Source organism: Caretta caretta, chromosome 7 (genome assembly GCF_965140235.1).
Source record: "Caretta caretta isolate rCarCar2 chromosome 7, rCarCar1.hap1, whole genome shotgun sequence".
In the NCBI taxonomy this organism is placed as follows: Eukaryota; Metazoa; Chordata; order Testudines; family Cheloniidae; genus Caretta; species Caretta caretta.
In genome coordinates this window covers 83,860,067-83,879,174 of record NC_134212.1, presented here as the reverse complement: position 1 = coordinate 83,879,174, position 19,108 = coordinate 83,860,067, and the positions used below count along the sequence as shown (strand labels likewise).

Below are 19,108 nucleotides of genomic sequence, written 5' to 3'. Positions count from 1 at the left end.
AGTGACGTCTCAATCCTCTTGAGTGGAAATGGTTATTTTACCTACTTTTTGCCACTGTTCTATATTGTGACCTTTCAGAGTTTAGTAACATGCAAGGTACATGCAGCATGACTGCTATATGCATGTCCTCAGCACCAGCTGTGCATTGCTTTCTTTGTGCACATTTGGATGCATCTAGCTCAGGGGTGGGCCGCATCAGCTTTCTGAAATTGTATGAAGGGCTGGTTAGGGGAGGCGCTGCCTCCCCAAACAGCCAGGCATAACCTGACCCCTATCTAACCTCCTCACCCCTAACTGCCCCACACCATCCCATTCAACACCCTTCCCCTTCCTGACTGGCCCCCCGGGACTCCTGCCCTCTATCTCCCTTCCCCCTTCCCATGCTGCCTGGAGCACCAGTGGCTGGCAGCGCGGCTTCACCAGGATAGGCAGCCTCGCCCCGCAGCACAGAGCACTGGGTCAGGCTGGGCTCTGCAGCCCTGCTGCTCAGTGTGATGCGCTGCACGGCAGCATGGCTGCAGGGGATGGGGGGCAGCCTCCCAGGCCAGGAGCTCAGGGGCAGGACAGTCCTGTGGGCCGGATGTGGCCCACGGGCCATAGTTTGCCCACCTCTGGTCTAGCTCATATCGGAATGCAGTTTACTGTTTTGGATGTATTCCACTGGCTTAAGGCTGTATGCAGTTCACCTTATATAAAGTAGCAGGTCTGCAAGGGGATTAGGAGAGCCCTTAGGCATTTGGCCATGATAGCGTTGCTTTTAGAAAAAGAATATATGTAATGGTGGACAGTATAGTACACGGTAATTTTCATGAGTTAAGGATCACGGCAGAACTTACAAGTGATGAAGTAAAACAAAAGTTTAAGTATGGTCATCACTAAAGAATAGTTCCATTCCATACTGCACCAAAGAGGATGTCTGCAGATGGCTAGGCATAAGCATTTTGTTGATACAATTGTCATGTTATTGATATAGTTATGGAAATAGTGTGATTTATTACCTGCTGAATTACTGAGACCCTTTTCTGTAGCTCCTAAGTGTTCCCTACTTATCTCCCATTAACGTATTGGCCTGGTCTGACTCTGCTTAACTTGTGAGATTTAGTAGGATTACAGCACAAGTTGGTATGGCTACATGGTATTTTTTTTTTTGAATGAATTTAATTCTGGTGAAAAGTTGAATTAATTGTGTAAGAGCTGGCTTTCACCTCCCACCACCAGTCTCTTAACCCTACCTGCATGTACCACCTCAAAGAGTGAGGGAGTAATTCACTCCCTCGTATGTATTTTCTTCTCCTGGGGCTGCCATCACATTATGCCCTCAGTTCTTCTTCTTGGTCAGTAGGCATTTCCCATGCTCCACTGGGACAATGGGTCAGAAAACAACTCCTTATGGGAGAGGTTTGCTTAGTCTATGCCCTTTAATTGCTTCTTTGGAGTGATCTGTGTGAAATTCCCAAGCAATCTAAAACCACCTGAGTTATAGTAAAACTTGATTAAGATAGAATCTGACTTCAGAAAAAACCTGAATGCAATTCTCCTCCTTTTTGCATGGATTCCACTAGCTCAAGGCTAAGATACATAGAGATAAGATAGATACCATGCTGGTAGTTACAAGGAAATAAGCATTATCTTCTATTTCCTATACATACATCCTTTCTCTTCAGCTTGACACTGACCCCTTTTGCAGGCCTCTATTTTAGGGACATGGCCTTGCATCTCAGGTGTCCCATGTTGCCCTTCCTTTCTCTTGTTCTCTGGGATCCCAGCCATTCAAAGTTTGTGATGCCTTTTTACTAATGGTGGTTTGGACAGAATCCAGTGGCATATCAAGTATGCAGCGCTAGGTTACAGTGGCATTTCAGCAATGGAGTGTTTGAGCAGGTGTCTCCTCTTTGAAGTGTAACAATCTGTGTCCTCCATGCAATGACTATTGTACCCTGTGTCTGCTCACTATTCCCACCCTCTCCTCCACATCTCACTCTGCAGTTACTTCAGAGCTTTCTTTTTCAAAGCCTAGTGTTTCAGATATGTCTTTGATATTGCCTGCACCTCAATAAGCCTGAAGTGTCAGAGCAGCTTGATCCTGGCTTTCACGTCCATTGTCCCTGGCTGGAAGTTTTAGTCTGAATCCAGCTCAATCGGTCTTTAAAAATACTGAGATTATACATTTGTATAATTCCCTTTTAACGTTTTTTTTTTCTGATATACATACAGTATATATTAAGTGACCGATTGCTGACCTGTCATACAGGGATATCAATCAGAGCAAATTGCAGTGGTGGGTTTTTTGTGATGTAGACACTGATTCACTGGGAACTAGACATGGACCACAATCGTTTCACAGAGGCCATCAAGCAACCTTCAGATGGTAAAGACTTTCTGCAACTGCTGACCTGTGCTGCGTTCAAACCCATGACCTAGAAGTGAAAGGCTCTTATCCAATTACTCCTCTCCCAAGATCCATTCTGTAGGCTAATCCTCTGGAATGTCCTTTTCCGAGTGCTGCTCAGTATATAGCTATCACCTTTACATTTCTGCGTTGGCATGGCTGTTGAATTTGTCTTGGGATAAATGTGTATTGTCATTATTAATGACACTTAGTTTTCTCACTTGCAAAACTGTAGCTTTTGCCTGTGTTTCTAAATGATGGCTTTGCTGCTCCTATCCCTTTCATCCGTTCCTATGTGGCCGGCATGAGGCCCGGAGATGTCGGGGAAAGGGGCAGGTTCCTCCTTGGCCTTCTATGCACTAGACTTTCAGGGAAAATTTCCCCCTAGTGTTGGCAATGCTGGGAACACAAGTGTAAACAAAGCGCCAATGATCACAAGCATTTTTACCCATTTGATCTGTAGGCCTAATCTAAGGAGAATTAGACTATGCAGTAGTAATATCCCTGATGCCCTGCCTACATTAATGCTACTGCCTACATTAGGAGTCTCAATGGTAATAATGGAACAGTAGGAGATTTCCCAATAAATGGAGTGTAGATTCAGCCCTTATGTGATACTGCATGTTTTCATTGCTTTCGGCAACCTGTTAAGCTCAGCTACCTCATGCATGAGCAGAATTTCCAACAACATTTCTCTCGCAACACAGGTTGCCTTGTGCTTCTAAAATCAAGTTCTCTGAAGCACAGCCCTGGATTGGCCTTGAAAAATGTTTAGGGTTGAGGGAAATTTGTGGTGTGAACATGGCCTTTCTCATCCCTCTGACTGTTGGGGAGTATTCTGTAATTGCTGTCAGCCTAGAGGTCCCCTTCTTGCCAAAAGGCTGTACACTGGAACATTTTAGCCATGAACCCCACTTGGCCTGTTCCCTCTGCTCCTACAGATTCCCAAGTGATCTCAAGTTCTTTGTTGTGGCCTGATTTTCTCACCTCCATTCTTTACTTTGAATTTTGATTTTTTTTGTCACAGAAGAATTCTTAATAGCTTATTCCCCCACCCCCTCAAGTGGACGATCCTTTTAAAACAATACCACATGATATTAAAACACTGATTTAATTGTTAACCAATCTAAGTTATGAACCAGTTAGGATGCTTTTACTATGTTGTTGGCCAATTGCTGTTGATAAAATAATACTTAGTTATTTTGTTGTAAGAATAATATTATATATAAAAACTAAATATTTCCCCTGTTATACTGTTTAAATATGAATCTACAGTAAATGGAAAAATGAATTCACACTACTGTGGCTCTTTTGGGTAATCACTAATTTGGCTCCTCAACCACTGAGGTCTCAGTATCACTGCTCTAGTTGGTGCGAAAGGGAACTAAGAACAGTATTGCAGATCTATATGGGAAGTCTAAGTTTTAGCTTCGAAGAAATGTGATTTTTCTTTTCACTTCACTTTTAGGTATTTTCTTTTAGCTTGTCAACTGCTATACAAAACAGACTGTGGCTAGACTTTAAATATTTTTCTGTCTGCTGGCCCAAATCTGCAAAACAAATGAGCGTGCATGCATTTTACAGGTCAGGTCAGCTCAGTTTGCTTATGTTCATATCAGGCTCTCTACTCTATTAAAACCCCATGGCTGATTTTTAAAAGCAAACAACCCCCAAATTTCAGCTTAACGTATGCTATGTTTATACTTTTTTTTTTGTTTTTGTTCCTTTCTTACAAAGTAGCCATTAACCTGTTTTGTGAATGTGTCCCATGACCTGGCTAGCATCAGTCTTGTCTGTGCTGGTCCAACCCTTACCCAGTCAAGATATAGTGGGAATAAACCAAAAATGTGTGTTTTGCTGGGGGGGGGGCGGGGGGGTGTTGTGAATTGACAGTCACAGTCAGACATACACAAAGACACTTGGATTTGCTTGACTATGCCAATAACTTAATCGCTACCCCTGAATCTAGCCTTGTAGGGTGAGGGGGTGGGCGGCTATTGTAGGAAACAGTCAATCCTTAAAAACACCTCAAAGCCACAAGCGATTAAACTGTTTTGCATTTTTTTGGGAAAGCCAAAAACACAGGAAGTTTAAAAATATTTTTGAAACTGTCCATCTGTCATCCCTCCTGATAACCTAACTACTTTCCAGTATGGTAGTGTTGCTGAGGTCTGAGGAGTAGCACATTCATGGACAGATTTCAGTGTCCAGAAAAAGAGAAGGATTTGAATTTAAAGGTAGGTATGGAGCACTGAGTGAATGGACTGCCTAATGTATGCGAGAGAGTAAGCTAAAGCATATTGGGCCTAATTCTAATCTCATTTATGCCAGTTTCAAATAGCATAACTTTAATTTTTGCTCCTCATTTACCCCAGCACAAGAGCAGAATCAGGTGTACCAGGTTGAAACACAAAGCAGTGAAGACTCACAGTAATCTGTGTCCTGAGATGGGATAAAGGAATGTTGCTCCCTCACGGAGTCATCGCTCTGCCTTTTGGCTTACACCAAAAGTTTCCTGTAAACTGTATTCTGGGATAAAACCTCCAGGTTCCCAGCTTCTGCTTTTAACAGAATTGTAACCCATTATTGACATGGTTTTGTGTCCACAAACAACATCATGACTGAAGCTTGGTTAGTAACCTCATCTGCTAACAGTGTTTCAGTCATGCCAGAGACCAAGGTTAAGCTCACGGGAATCTATATTACCAGCACAGCATGCTCTAGTTGTGGACATCCTAACAGTGCCTATGGAATGGGATTGGCCAGATTGTGACACCCCAGAGTGCATTGCCCGCTGTGTTGCTGGTACTGCTCTACAGTCATGTCTTTGGGGCACTGCTGAAACATTTAAGGGGTAGTTCCCCATTATGTCTGCAGGATGCACTAATATAAATCTAGTCAGGAAGTATGGCATGTGGGGGTGCACACGTTTAGTTTTAATGGCAGAAAAGTGATGATGTGGCCAGTCTGAACAGTTACTTGTAACTTGTTAAGAGGATGCTTCCTTGAGTCAGTTACAAAATCCCTGTTGCAGATGACTAGCCCTCTGTCTGTTCTGCTTAAGAGAAAGGTGCTTTAAATTCATGATTCATTAAACTCATGCTGGCAGGTCAATTTAGGCTCAAAATTTAAATGTTATAAAAATAAGCATGAACAGAAATGACTGACTTCTTTGAATCAAGTCTCTTTTAAAATTTCCATGCCGTGTGTGTGTGTGTGTTTGTTTTGAAGGAATACATTACCTTCTCATGTGTTATATTCCAAACATTGAAACGTTCTGTTAATGCAGCCTTGCAAAATTCTACTCACACAAGGCGAATAGTTTTCTGGCAGTCAAATAAAACATCATTAATTTGTCATTATCCTTAATCATTATAGTAAAAGTCAATGAGTAGATTTTGTGCCTAGGCAGGTAAATTTTCATGACCATTTTGCAAAGCTGTATAACATATGGGTATCAGGAAGTTAATTGAATTAGCAAGTGACTGTAAGCAAAAGTGAAAATTAAGCTAGCTCTTATACAGCACATCTCATCAGTAGATCTCAAGGTGCTTTACAAAGGAAGATAAACCTCACTATCTCTACTTGACAGATGGGGAAACCAAGGCAAAGGGATGGGAAGTGACCTGTCCCAGGTCAACCAGAAGACCACTGGCAGAGCTGGGAATAGAACCCAGGTCTCCAGAGTTTGCCAGTGCTAGTGTCTAAGCAACACTATCTCTTATCTACTAATTTAGTCTATTTTGTATTGTCCACTGTGAAAGTACAGCAACAAGTAAATTGGATGTTTATCATTCTTTCCATTTTAATAAGTTATGGTGTTAATATCACTGGGAAGGACATTTTAAAAAAAAAATTTCTGAATCATATGTTGACATTGTCCATTTCAGCCCCCCCACTTCTCTTAGATGTGCATTAGATTGTGTCTTCAGGATATACTGCAGACGGTCTTATTTATGCAGCTATCTACAAGCACAAGTTTCTCATGACAGAAAAACAATAACACTACAAGATTAACCATATAAAATAAGTCTTAAGGTATAATCACATACTGTTTTGGTTACAAAGATATTGTAGTCTGAAATCATACAGAATCCAATGGTCTCATCTGTATGCTCTTTTTTTTTTTTTTTTTTTGGTTGGCATAGCTGAGGAGTCCACTGTTTCCAGCTAGCTGGCTGGCTTGTCTACATACTAACTTAAAGATTTCTTCCCTCAATGAAGAAATCCTTTTTAAAATTTGTTTTTCCTGAGTTAGTTAATATGCTTCTCTCCATGTAAACATTTAACTATTCTGACAATTTTTTTGAAATTTGAATTTTAATGAGTAATTTCATTGAAAAATCCACATTTTAAAACTTTCTCTAAACCGGTATGGAGATAGTAATATCAGAAGCCACTCGAGGCTTGTCTACACTAGGGCTTCCATTAGTGCAGCAGAACTATTGATAGCAATGATGGGAAATTTTTCTACAAGTTTCCCTAGAGAGATTGTGTCTGTAGAAGCAATATAATGGGGAAAAAAAATGTTGGAGAGGGGTAAGGAGGCAGGCTGTTTTCCTTGAATTTCTGAATTCTGCATGTGGGGCTACACCTGTGCAGTGTAAGCTTTACTGATGATTTTGGTTATAGCCAACGTTGTTCAAGGTAATAGGGATCCCTGTGCATACTGTAAGTGAAATTCAATTAGGAAAAGACTGTCCTTGATCTAAGTCCACTCATTTCTCACCTAACAAGCAATTAACACACTCCAACTCAGTCAAAACCTTCCTTGATTCCTCACAAAGCAGGACAGCAATACAAAAAGAAAGAGAAAATAAATAACATCTGAGCCTGAAAGAACAAGAGCAAGGCCCTAATAGGGAGCAGTAGTGAAAATAATGATGGTTGTGGGGGTACATGCTAGTTAATACTGAACACCATCCAAAAATCAGACTACAAGCAGCCTTCTCTCACACTGCTGTACAGAATCATCAAAGTTCACTAGCTGCCTTGGCAGGTTGGTGATGCTCAGCAGTTGAGGTCAGGGCTCCATTTGAAGGACAGATCATTAATTCAGCAAAGTAATCCACGACTCCTTTTGTGGCAGATTTATGGAGATAGCCTCTGTCCCGAGGACTCTGCCTCATCATCTTTCATTTTCCAGGCAAAGCAAGTGACTTGTTATATAACATGACATGTTCTAGATAAGACTTTTCATTTAGGGGAGCTCTCTGGGCTAAGGTAGATTGATTTCCTGGAACCATCCAGCGTGCACCAGGTGATGGGAAGACAGCAAAACTAGTGTTGGGTGTTCAGGGCCTCATTAGCCTCAAGAAAGAGAGAAACTAAAGCTGGCTGGACGTTAGCTGCTACATTTACAACTCTCAGAACCCCTTTGTGCCATTTTAACTATTGTTCCTCCCCTCCTCACGCTGTTTACAGCATCCTGCCCCCTTGGGGGAAGTGTGAGCAAGCAGCTCCAGTGTTCCAGACTGCAAGGCACGCAGTGACTGCTGCTGTCCATGGCTGTGCAAGGGCCATACAAGTTAGGGAAAGCTTTTTACTTGCCCCCCATGGCTCAGGCACAGAGTGACCACCGATGTATTAGGGGAAATGCTGCTAGGTGTGAGAACCAGAGCTTTCATTGTTTGGGTAACCTGAGGCAGGCAGTGGGCAAGGTGAGAGATTCAGGATATGCCAGCTGAGGATCTGGCCGTATATTCTTGGTGTTTGACTCCAGGCTGTTCTACATCTTTACCCGGTACCTACCATGAGCTGACTACTTTTTCCCTAATGTTTCACATTGGCTTCTCTCTCCCACTGCCCCGGTAACTGGACTCCGCTTTCACTCATAGAACTTACCCCTCTTACCCCCCCCCCCCACCCTGGGGATTGGTTGAGAGTTTCTGCTCATTCAATTCTGAGCTTCCTCATTTGCTGTTCCGCCAATGGGGAGAGTCCCTTAACCTGCAGCTCCTGGAAGGACACAGTAACTCAGGTGACACGTTGAGATGAAAAATGTCTATGGGTTTGCTAATGAGAAACTGGGGCTGTTAGCAGAGCTGTATAAGGAAATGCTCAGCACTGACACAGCTGGAGAATAATCCTGGGGTTTGGGACTTTAACAAAAAGCCAAACACTTTCATTTTCACCCAGTGTCCTTCTGGAAAAGGAAAGGCAGATTTTGCAGGTGGAGAACTATCATCTTGCCTCAGAAAATGGTTTTTGCTATGGAAATAGTGAAATTTCTCTGAAAAAAGTGGTTTCACGGAACTCTGACTTTACGTACTTGTACAGAACACTGAGAACTGAAGCTGAGGGAAAGAGGAGCTGCATTTCGGAACAGAACCTCACCTACCAGTTCCTTAACTGGGAACCAATTGTATGGTGCTGAGCATCCCTTGTTAGATATGGAGTACCTTTAACTCCTCTTGAAGTCTGTGGGAATTGAGGTTGCTTACTACTTTGCAGGAACAGGTCATTGGAGAGCAACATGTTTTCATACTAGCAGCTACTGAATCTACCTAAGATACAGTGATTTTAATGGCATTTTAACAGCAGGATTTTCATAATTAAGTAGACACCAAAGGAACTTTGATGGTAGTCAAGCCATGATAGGGCAAACTTAATAGTTCCCCTATATGTAAAACCCAAATCCAATGACTTACCCGTCAGTGGGTGTCTGTTTCAAATGGGGGTTTTTCCCCACGTCCCCTGGCCTGCCATGTGTATTTACAAGGGGTGAGAACTACAAAATGGTTCCATTCTGCTACCCTAAAAGCCTGTGGGATGGTAAATGCAAAAGTGCAGAGGCACAAGCATGTGTATGCTTGAACACTGTAAATCAGAACTAGGAAAGCATGTTCCTTCATCTGTATAGAATAACTTCCAGCAATTGTGGGGGTAATATCTAAATGGTGTATTTGATAAAAGTGCCACTAGTTTTTTGTGAAATCGGGTAAAGTGAAAAACGTACAGAATTGGGGACTAATCCATATCCAGTGGAGAAAGACTTGGACAGTTGTGGTTTGGTGTATGCAAAACTCAATCATGTTCTCCTTTTTCAAGGGGCATAAACAAATCATTCTGGTTTCGATGTTTCATTCATGGGCCTGCATCCTGAGTTCTGACTTGGAGCAACTGAGGAGGATGTGGGTGCTCCCCTCGGGCTGTTCTGTGCTGGGCCAGTCCCCCATCACAGGTGAGAGCAGCCTGTGGACCGCTCTAGCTTACACTGGTTACCAGGGACCCCAAATAGTTGTTACAGCAATCTGGGGTGCAGGGATGAGTCGGCCAAGTCGCTCTTTCCCCCGGCCACATCCCCTGTATTGGCTGTAGGGGGAAGGGTAGCATAGAAGCCAGTATGGCAGCTCCGTGCTACCTGAGAATCCTTTTATACAGGGCAGATCCTCCGCTGGCTGGTGAAGTGGGCTTTAGGGCAGCTTTGTGCCGGTAGAACAGTTGAGGGGAGGATCCAGTCTATGGTCTGTAGTGATATGGTATGTTTTGTTCTTCATCCTCCTTTGTAACATTATTAAGCTAAAATAATAACTTCCTTTTTCCCTTTAAATTTGCTTGTGTTCTGCATATTTATTTCATGCCCCTCCATTTTAGAACACAGACTACTAATGTTCATAGTGCATAGAAGAATGCAGTAAACCAGCTCTCATCCCTCCAACATCTGCCTTTCAGCTAGCCAGCCTCCCAGCTTGCTAAAATCAGGGATGGGTCCAGGTGACAATGTTTTGGCTCTAGACACTCCCTGCAAAAGGTTAATATTCAGGATTTGGGTCCCCCTCTGAGACATAGCCCTATTCAGGATCTGGATTGGAGCATCAGATCTAAACTGGTAGAAATCTCACAAGAATATTTCCCTCTCTTCTCTACATGCTTGGGTTCCTCCCTCACATCATCCCATTTACCAGCTCCTTATACATTCCCTCTTCTCCTGAGATCTTCTGGGATATCACATAACTGCTCCAGAACTTCATGAGGTCTTTGGGAGTGGGGGTTGTAAGGTGCTCCTGACCCCTCCTCCTCAAATTGGCTGGATGTGATACCCAGCTGTGATTGCTAAGAAATTATAGAAGAGATGGGGGGGGGGGGGAGCTGTAATAGGAATTGGGACTGTGCCAATCTCTGCTGGACTATTGGGAGGACACCTACCACACACTCAGAAAACAGCTTGGAATGGTGCCCCTGCTTAGTAGTCTCCCCCTGTTTGGTAGTCTCAAAGGAGTAGCCAATTGTCTCCCCACATCAGAGAGTAGAAGGAGGGGCAGAGGAATAAAGACTTCTATACCCCATCTCACTGATGATTGTTATGTGGCGTGGAGGAAATCCAGGTCTTTGGTGTGATGGCAGAGGGAGGTGGCCTTAGGGGCAAAGGAAGGATATGTTGGGAACCAAAAAAATTGAACCTGCCCAGTTGAGACTTGGTTTTAAACAGAGTCAAAGTCTTACAGTTGGGCCTGATTCCAATTACCCAAATCAAACCCCTTTTCACAGGTTACTCAAGGCTTGAGTTTTGACCCAGGTCTCCACAGGTGAAAGTAAGTCCAACCCTGTCTGTTCCTAATTAATCTATCCCTTTTGCTCCTCCCTAGGAAAAAAGCCCTTTCACTTTGTTTTCAAGTTGATCTTAAAATAAAAAAAACCTGCACAAAACTTTCACCTTAATATTGTATAGAGATGCAGGATTCTTGATTCACATACATAGGACTAACTTGTACCATAAGCATGGACACCAAAGAGTTAAATCAGACAGAAGGATTCATAGGCTCTGGAAAAGCAGCGACTACCACTGATGTCAAAGTGTCAATCTCCATGTGATTGACAAATTTCAGGTTCAGTGATGGATGGACAGCAGGGAGATTACACAAGGACAATCAATATGCCTTTCCCTGTACTTGAAGAGCCTTTGTAAAAGACAGTAGAAGAACGAGGCCCGGGGCTGCAGGGAGCTGGAGGGGCTCAGAGGTTTTGTGAAACCTCTAGAACACTTTTTTTTTAAATGATTTTTTGTGAAACTTGCTAAATTTTGAAGAGGGAGGGGAAAAATACCTCCCCCCCACCCCCCTCTTAATTAAAGCTGTTGTACTCCAAGGGAAATGTGAATTAAAAAATGTGATGTTGTGTTTGTCCAACTAAATAGGAGCCTTTGATACAGAAGCAGTGTGAATATTGCTTGAAAGTAGTGCTTCCCCTGCTGCTTGTACTATGGGAGAATAATAGTTTTAAAATCCTGCAGTAGCTCCTGGAGCACCTGTCTCCAAAGGCAAATGGAACTCATGCCCCCTTATTTTCCAGTTGTTTAAGTCAGTCATTTGGCCAAATGAGATCTCACATCCCCAAATTAGGAGGTTGTTTAGCCTTCCCTTGGTAAATCCCACGAGGCACCCATCTGCATCTTTCGGTGTCTCAATACCTTTAAAAATCTGCCCCCACGTCCCTAAACTGGACTTTAGAAGGGACAGCATGTCCTGGAAATAAGACCGATTAGTTTAATATATCCATTGCTGGTTGGCCTAAATTGTGCTGGCTTTTTCCCCATATACAAATCACTTCAAACTACCAGTGTGTTTAAAGTCTTCTCAAATTCTACCCGCTGGGGGAGGACTTTCTATGTGATTTGTGTGATCAGAGCAGAACCTTTTTGTAGGAAGACCTGCTGATGGTTAGAAATACACCTCAGACCAAATTATTGATTGAAGGCCTTTTTTCCACACTGCCAAAGCAAGGGAATGCGAGTGATGGTGAGGTGGTGGCTGATGCTCTGGCTCTAGTTTACTAGGCAGCTTGGGTGTTTCTCTGGTGCTGTGAACCAACAGGCTGTGTTGTTACTTTGGCATCTTGCTTTGGCCTGCTGTCAATCCAGGAACAATCATAATAAATACAGCTTCTATAATAGCTGCTTTCATTTCAAAGTGCTTCTCCAGCAAATGGGCTTCAGTAATTAAAACTATAAGTCAGCATCAGTTTGGAAAATGACTGAAAAGTGTGTGAAAGAGGCTGGCAGGCTTTTTTGGAGGGAGAAGTGGGGCTGAAGCCTGCATCTAGACAGGGGTTTGGTGTTCGTATGGGGCCAGTTGATTGCAAGTTTAATGGGAAATAATACCAATCTGGATTGGAGAGAGACTGCACTTTTTCAGTAACCAAGGCAGAGAGCTACATTAAAGTGTTTGTTTTTTCCCCTTCCCTAAAGAATTTTGAGTCTAAATTGTGTGAAGTTATATTGTACTGGGTGGGCAAGATGCAAATAATTATACAGTGACCCAAATAGAAATAATCATCATTCCATCTGACATTTTAAAAGTCAGATCCCTCAGTAGATTGTTTTTCTTTAAAAACAATACACATGCAGGAAAAAAATTTAAAATATTGAAGACTGAATCATAGTGGAATTGCAATGTCTGTCTGTGTTTCAGTGGACTAGGAAAAATAGAAGAGTTCTTATGTTTTTACTCAGGCCTTGACTGGAAGAGTTTCCAGAAAGGTAGGAAGGAAGATGATTTATTTATGTTAAAAATCTATCAAAGAAGCAATGACAAAGGTAGAAATGCCATTTGGGGGTTATGTTGAGTCAGATGGCCCCCTGTATGGCTTCTGATGTCAGCAGGAAACAGCTGTTGGATATGTGGAAGCGCAACCCATCCATAAGTCCCTATATGAGTATGTTTGCTGCCAGAGGAGGGGAATGAGGGATATTTTGTGAACCTCAGAAGTCCAGTGCAGAAACAATCTGCATAAAAATCCCCTTAGCAGTTTAATGTGTGTTTCTTTTGTATGCGGGGTTGTGAAAATTCATTCTATAAACTCCAGTCGAGCAATAAATGCATGAAAATCCAAATGTACAAGGAACATACTCTCTTTGGGACTATATTTGCCTTCTGCTCCCTGTTTACTTGGATGAAGCCCTCTGCAAGTTAAACAGGAGGCTAAATAAAAGGGTGAAATGAACATTTATGAGTTATGTCATCCTTTGGGAATGAGAGAAAATAGTGTTGTACTGAGAGGGAAACAGAACTGAATGGAATCTTGTGTTGTATCACAATGAATTAGTGTGAATATTTCTCATTAAATTTTTTTCTTCCTGTTAAAATGTGGTTGAAACAGGTTCAGTCTGGTTAATACTTTCTTGTACCACACTGGTGTACTCATTCATAATCCCTTATATTAGTGTCACACACATCATGGTGACTGCCACCAGCAGAAGACACAAACTGCCCATTGTAAAAGGTAATATTTTATTTGTACATGAATTCTGCAAGCTTATTCATGATGATGATTTCTCAGGGAACTTTCAGGTTTCTGGGTTGAGCAAATGAGTACAGTTTTCCGGCAATAGGTTTTCATTGCATTCAGTTCATGGAATCATGGAGAAGAAAGACCTATTGGTCTTGATTCTTAAAATCTTTTAGATGCATATAAGCCTACCACATTGAACTATGCATCTAATGAAATGCTACCCATTAAGGTGTTTCAAAACAATGATGTCACAACCATAGTCAATCCATGACTGCTATGTCGTTATCTCTCCCAGAAGTATCACTTTGAGAGGTTGTACCATACTTATCATGCTGTTATGTGTACCCATGTTGGGGAGGAAGAGTGGATACCTCTTTATAGAATTGTCCACAAATGTCACAAACCTATCTCCAGATAAAGCAAAAGTGACTACAGGAAAAGGCAAAAAAGCAGGTCCAGGGTCCAAAGCTGTGCTGGTTATTTACTTTCAATTTTAGACATCTGCTGAATTCTAAACTGTGCTTGTAAAAGAATATTGTGGTTTGGAATTCAGAATCCTTGAATATGATTGCCACAGGATGGCTGGCCTGTTTAAATGAAGTAGCTCCTGTGCAAGAACAGGTGCTCTCAGTTTTGCCAATTAAGAGAGCGGGGAAACACATGGGACTATAAAGAGCCAGGCTGTCAATAAAGGGGGGGGGCAACAGGAGCTTCCTAGGAGAGGCCGGGAGAGTTCCCAGGGAGGCAAGACAGTGAGAACCCACTGAGGAAAAAGGGCCTCCAGGGATAAAACCCTGGGATGTGATGTTCAGTGAAAAAGGCAAGGAAGAACCTGCACCAGGCCCTGAAGCAGGAAGGACTGAGAGAGGCAAAGGGGAAAATCCCCTGAGAGCTGTAGCTTAAGGAGGGTTGTTTTTTTCCTACATTTTGGAAAATAAAACTCTGCCTGGAAAGAGACCCTGGGTGAGTCATAGAATCATAGAATATCAGGGTTGGAAGAGACCTCAGGAGGTCATCTAGTCCAACCCCCTGCTCAAAGCAGGACCAATCCCCAATTTTTGCCCCGATCCCTAAATGGCCCCCTCAAGGATTGAACTCACAACCCTGGGTTAAGCAGGCCAAGGCTCAAACCACTGAACTATCCCTCCCTCCCTAGGCCCTTTTGTGGGCTATGGAACACCCAGCACCTTACAGTGATAAACTAGGGTTGGGACTACAATTTTGTCACAGAGGTTATAGTGGTCATGTAAATTTGAATAAAGTCCATGAAATTGGGCTCCCACTGCCTTGGAAATGGCTGGGAAAATGTGTTTGATTAGGATTCCAAACTGAGTGGAATTGCAACCTTGTGAATGGGGTCACAGTGCCACTCAGGCTTGGCCCTTTGTCTCCATCTATGGAGTGATGGCAGGCCCAATCTGAGTGGCACTGTGACCTTGTGTGCCAGGTTGCAATGCCCAGAGTGGGGAGCTGCTGCTGCTGCTGGGTGAGTGTGGGGGTGGGCTCACTCTCCCTCCACATCCCTGGACTCACCTTTCAGCACCCCACCTTTCAGCACCCCACTTTTGTGTATGTTAAGGTAGTGAAAACTACATTATTTGGTGATTTTTCTGTGACTTACAGGTTTTTTCCTCCATACCTCTGCTGTGAAATTTGTTTAAAATGTCCATAGCCTCAACTATGATTAGCTCAGAAATCCAATATCTTTAGAATCTGTGGACTTTATCCTTCTCTCCAATACATGATTGCATCTCCTATTAACTTTAATGGGAATTGTGTCAGTATATCAGATGGTAGAATTGGTCCTTGTGTGTACCCGTGACTCTGCACAAGGTAAATTTTACATGTGCTTGTTGCAAGGAAGGGTTATTCTTTTTAGAAACCACAAGATTAGAAATTATGGATCTGCTGTGCTAAACAGGTGAGTTAACTCTTTCTCAGACAAGGTACCAAAATTCCTGGTTCTAGAAAAGTGTGTGTGTGGGGGGGTGGGGTTTCTACAGAATTCCCAATCTATATTTGAGTGCCATGGCAGGAATCAGTGTTTCTAGAAACAAGCAGTAATCTGATTCTAGATCAGGGAGAACACATGCCTTTTTTCTAGAACTGGAGATTATGAACTTGTAATCTCTGTTCCTGAGGGTGTAGTTTATGAAATAAAGAACATGATGTAATCCTCTACCCTTCAGAAATGTCTTGTTCCCTTCAAAACTGAGTAGGAGTAGAGACCAAGGAATGCTCTTACTGATCAGTTATGGATGTGTTGATGAATACAGAAGAGAAGCTGCCCTGAAACACTTGTCTCCATATTGCATGGGGGCAAAAACTCAAGGTGAAAACCAGCGAGGGGGTCAAAGCAGCTGATGGACTAGTTATATAATAACTGTATCTGTTGCCGACTCTATGAACCACATCCAACAGCATCTATTTCAGTGCAGAGGAGCCCTGACGGAGCACATTTTGATTAATAAATTATCCAGCACAAGGAGTGTGATGGGTTCCCCTTTCACATCTCATGAAAGTCATTCACAGCCAAGTTCAGTGGCTCGGCAAGTCCCCACCATTCTGACAATGCATCTCTCAGCCACAAACGTCCCTTCACAGGGGGACTATTGGAGCGTTCACCTAGGCATAGAGGGTTGGACAGTGCTGGCTGAGAGACAGTCCTTAATTAAAGATGGAGAGTAGCCAAATCTTTCTCTTTGTGCATAATTTGAAAAGTAATGAGTTACCAATAGCAAAGGAGGCAGGGAGGAGATTTCAATATCTTTCTTCCTTTTCTGGAGTCAGTCCAGTACTTTTAAATAGCATCTTTAAACTGAGAGAGTCAGCAGAAGGTATTAAGAATCATGGTCCTACAAAATCCCACTTTATATCTTTGTTTCTCCAAAATGGCATCTCCACCAAGACCCATTCTTCACAATGAGACTAGAAGAGAACTGAAATTTTGCTATTGTGATATAGCCCTGCTACTCCTGATCTGGTTTCCTTTCTGCTCTTTTCCCTTCATCTCACTTTTCTTCACCCCAGCTGATGAAAGGAACTCATGAGTTGGACAGTATTTATAACTGACAGTTCCCAAAGGTGACTTATATTTTAGCCAGTTTGACCTGATCTTTGTTCTTGTTGCTGACTTTTTAAATCTCAATACCCTACTGAAAATATCCTTATAGACCAAGAAAAACAAAATGGTACATGAAGGATTTAGCAGAAATGGTGCTGATTACGTATATCTGTCTAAGGTATTTGTGTTGTAGCTGTGTTTGGTCCCAGGATATCAGAGAGACAAGGTGGGTGAGGTAACATCTTTTATTGGACCAACTTCTATTGGTGAGGGAGACAAGCTTTTGAGCTACACAGTCCTGAAGAAGAGTTCTGTTGGTGAAAGAGACAAGCTTTTAAGCTATACAGAAGTTGGTCCAATAAAAGATATTACCTCACCCACCTTGCCTCTCTAAGGTACTATATGGCTCCCATTACCATTGTATTCGTGTGCCTTTTAGTCGTCTAATGTATTTATCCTCACATCTGCCTGGTGAGGTAGGGAAGTACTATCCTCCCCATTGTACAGATGGGGAACCGATGCAGAGAGAGAATAAATGACTTGCTCCAGATCACACAGGAAGTCGGTGCCAGAGCAGGGAGCTGAACTGGTTCTTGTGAAGATCACTCGAACTAAAATGTGTATGTTACAAAGTCAGCATGTGGTCTGGGCGTTGGAAAAGTGGGCAGGGATCACCCTAGGTTTTGAAGGCCCTCTTGTTAAATGTTGTCATGCCTCAGACTGCCACGAAATCCATGGAGAGATTTAGTACGGTTTTATTTACGGTGGATGTCTGTCTCTTGTATTCACACACTTCCCTTTTTCTTCTATAACTTAGTGCATCTTTTCTTCCCTGTCTTTCAGTGTCTCTATTTGCCTATTTTACCCTTTTCAAATTTCAATATATTATTTTCTGTAACCATTTTATTTTTCAGATTCTTCCTTCCACCCTGAGCTATTTTACCATCACTTTTTCCTCTGTTTTTTAAAATATATATATATTTTAAATCTTGCACTCCATTTTAATTCTTGCTCCAAGCTCTTTGACCACCCTGTCTTTTCCTGCTATGATTCCTCTTTGCCTCTTACCTCAACTGGATCTCCTAGGTTTCCTCTCACTGCTCTGCTCTCCCCTCAGAGCCAATCAGTCTGCCCTCCAGGGCTGTACTCTGCTCCACCCCGGACCTCTTCCAGGTCAGCGGGTTTTCATTTGTGTTTCAGTGTAGGGGAGGAAGAAAAGGAGACGCCCTTCCCAGGAGGGGATCTCTGTTGCCCACCAGGAGTTATAAGAATCCCTTTCAGTCGTTGGCTGAAGGACCCATCAGTTCCTGAAATTTGCCTGCTCAGTCTGACTGAGCCAGAAGAGATCCTGCCTATGATAGATGCTCTACTCACAGGCAGAATGAGCAGTTTCTTATTACAGTCATGAGCTCTCCAGGCACTTTGCAGGGAAAGCAGCTGGGTGGCTGCCTGGCTCGTTTCAAAGTGCTAATGGTACTGGGATTTTTGGTCCTTCTCAGGTTTCATTTCCTCCTGTTTCTGTTTAGTCCAGAGTTAGACCGAGGCCAACACTCCTGATTCATTCCTAGGTGGAGCCATGGGAGAGCACAAGGCCCTGGCATAGCACAAGTCAGAGTGTGGGTTTGAAGACCTCTTGCAGAACTGGTGTGTCAGAGATTAGATAAAAAGAACAGGAGTACTTGTGGCACCTTAGAGACTAACTAATTTATTAGAGCATAAGCTTTCATGGGCTACAGCCCACTTCATCGGATGCATAGAATGGAACATATAGTAAGAAGAAATATATATATATATATACAGATAAGTTGGAAGTTGCCATACAAACAGTGAGAGGCTAATTAGTTAAGAGAAAAGGAAGACTTGTGGCACCTTCGAGACTAACAAATTTATTTGAGCATAAGCTACAGCTCACTTCATCAGATGCATTCAGGTATTTTCCACTGAATGCATCTGATGAAGTGAGCTGTAGCTCACGAAAGCTTATGCTCAAATAAATTTGTTAGTCTCAAAGGTGCCACAAGTCCTCCTTTTCTTTTTACGGATACAGACTAACAGGGCTGCTACTCTGAAACCTGTAATTAGTTAAGATGAGCTGCTATTAGCAGGAGAAAACTTTTGTAGTGATAATCAAGATGGCCCATTTAGACAGTTGACAAGAAGGTGTGAAAAGAAAAGGAGGACTTGTGGCACAAGTACCCACAAGAAGGTGTGAGGATACTTAACTTTAGGGAAATAGATTCAGTATGTGTAAAGACCCAGATGACTTAGAACAACGCTTCCTTAGCTCTCTTACCCTAACACCCCTACTCTACTTGCGCTACATTGATGATATTTTCATCATCTGGACCCATGGAAAAGAAGCCCTTGAGGAATTCCACCATGATTTTAACAATTTCCATCCCACCATCAACCTCAGCCGAGACCAA

At 42.6% G+C, this 19,108-nt stretch overlaps 1 protein-coding gene across 4 annotated transcripts in view; it reads left to right on the top strand.

The window, feature by feature from the left end:
- The window catches only part of CDH23 (cadherin related 23), a 520,165-nt gene that overhangs the window by 228,058 nt on the left and 272,999 nt on the right, over nucleotides 1–19,108 (top strand). The gene's annotated exons all lie outside the window — the stretch shown is intronic.